Genomic DNA, 2,557 nt, shown 5'->3' on the forward strand with positions numbered 1-2,557 from the left:
GGAGTGAGCGCCGAGGGGCGGGGGCGGCGGCTGGACAGCGCGGCCGGCGGCGCCGGGGACTACTTTCTACATCTGCGCCCTGGTCTGGGCACGGGAGGTCGGCGCGGCCGGCGGAGGGAGACGGGGACGGCGCCCCGAGGGGCGGGCCCGCCGGACAATGCACTTGGGGGTCGGGCTCCGGGGGTCGGGCCCCGGCTCGAGGGCTCCGGCCGCGTCCCCGCCCCTCGGCCAGGGCAGAGCCACAAACGCCAGGCGCCCGGCCGGGCTGCCCCCGGGGCCCCTCTCCCGCCGGCGGCGTCAGCATTGGGGAGCGGGGCGGCGTTGAGCGACGTGCAAAGGCCCTGCCCATCCCCCGCCGCTGCACGCGGAGACCCCGGGAGGGGAGCCTGACCTTCCCCTTCGGGGGCGCATCAGCCCGGCTGCAGGCATCTCGGGGGATAAGGCCCCACGTGCGGGGACGCTTCTTCGCTTCCCTGCCCCCATCAGATCCGCGCTGGCTTGAAAACTCCTCCGAAGAGTGCCCTGGAAGGAACGGTTACGTTTCGGGGAGACGTTTATTATCTCTTTCTCGAGATAGTCAAGTTCTTTAATCTGCTGGGAACTGTGCACACAAAAGGCCCTGTCCTCAGAGGAGAGGCGAGATGGGCAGATTTAGAGATTCTCCGAGCCTGCGCTGGGGGACCAGGCGTTGATAGACTGCTTGGTTAGAAGTTAAACTGCCTGGGAAGGGCACGAACCTTGTGCCTGTGTTCACATCTCCTGAAATTTAGGATAACAGGAGAGAAGCAGACGTTTAAGAATGTAGTCAAGGTCGTTAAGCGTGCGGATCGTGGAGAGTATTGTACGCGTGGGTTAGCGTTTGCTAATCCAAAACGAAATCCATGGCACGGGATGCGGGCACGGGCTAAAAGCTGACCTTAATGAAAGCTCCTGACAGAAATCTAGCTTGTTGTCACTAAGGCATCAACACACTAACTGCCTTCAGCACGTTCCAGAAATCCCCTTATGAAGAAAAAGAAGGGAAATCAAGTTTTACAACAGCTGCCGAGAGGGCAGCGCCACTTTCCCGAGAAGCTTCATATAACAGGGATCAACCTACTTCGCAATTGCAGCTTCGCCTGCGTGTGAAACAATAATACTCCTGGCTGCATTGCCTCCAAAATCTCCCTTATAATTTAGATGAATTTGAAGTATTTCTGAGCATCAGAATAAAGGTTCATGGAAAGGGAAGTATTTAGAGGTATAAAATGAAACGTTTGCAAGGACGTTTCAAACATTTGATAAATTTATACAAAATGATATTCTTGTGTTTGCCGTTAAACTAGTTTTTTTTTTTTTTTTTAATTGTATGACATTCTTTTTCCTCTGGCTGCATCCTCTCCCAGTTCCCTTTCAATAGACCTTAAGTGCTCATATTTCCTGGATGAGAATTGCTAATAAGATGCTTTTATGCTCTTTCGTGAATAAATCAGAAGAATAAAGGCTGGGGGAGGAGAGAGAGAGGAGACCTTTTTTTTTTAACTGCCACTTTGCTTTTCTTTAACATTTCAATTAATCATAGAAGCCTTTGATTCTTGGAAGATGGCTTTGGACCTTGAGTTATGTTGGAAAAGAACATAGCATCGCATCTAGTATGAAGCAGGCTAATGGAATAGAATAGACTAGTTTAATAAGCCTACGTAACTTTTCTGATCTATATACTTCCTGTTCCATGTTGGGCAGTAGACTTACTGTGATGATGTAATGACACCACATTGTATAAAATCTGCAGTATCCCTAGGGCTTTCATTTACACTATTCTCGTTTGATACAATAACCCAGTGAAGTGGGTGGAGGTATTGTGACTAACATCTCCAATGTGAAGTTGGAGAAACTGAGACTTACCCAAGGTCACTCAGTGGTAACTCCCAGTGGTAACGAAACCAGAATTCACATCTTCTGATTTCAACTTTGTTGCTCTTTCTGCTATACCACCCTTTCTTTTAAGTAAAACTTCCCTTTCTCGGGGCAGAACACCTAAAATTCCTGTAGGCTTCAGGATTCACGGCACACTTCTTTGAATAACCTGGTACATGTCTTAATTTTCTCTCGTGTTGATACTTGTCTTGCATCATGTACTAGGCTGCATAAGCCACATAAGGGCTTGTTCTCCAGTTTTTAAATATCTACAGGTTCCAGCACAGTATCTTGCATATAGTAGGTACAGTGGTTAAGCTATGCAGTGGTTACGAGCATAGTTTTTGGTGTCTGACTAGACTAGAGTTCAAATTTTGGTGTTGGGTAAGTTATGTTTTCAAACCTCATCTGTTTAATGGGAATAAGTATAATACTTCAATAGGCTGCCGTGATGTAACATATTGCATGAAAAACAACCTAATGTATAGCTCTATTAATAACTGCTGTTATCATTATTCACTGTTGTTAGCTGCCTTCGAGTTGGCTTCAACTCACGGTGAACCCATGCACAATGGAAAGAAACGCTGCCCCAACCCACGCACAATGGAAAGAAACGCTGCCCCAACCCACGCACAATGGAAAGAAACGCTGCCCCAACCCA

Source organism: Trichechus manatus, unplaced genomic scaffold (genome assembly GCF_000243295.1).
Source record: "Trichechus manatus latirostris isolate Lorelei unplaced genomic scaffold, TriManLat1.0 scaffold00030, whole genome shotgun sequence".
NCBI classification, from domain to species: Eukaryota; Metazoa; Chordata; class Mammalia; order Sirenia; family Trichechidae; genus Trichechus; species Trichechus manatus.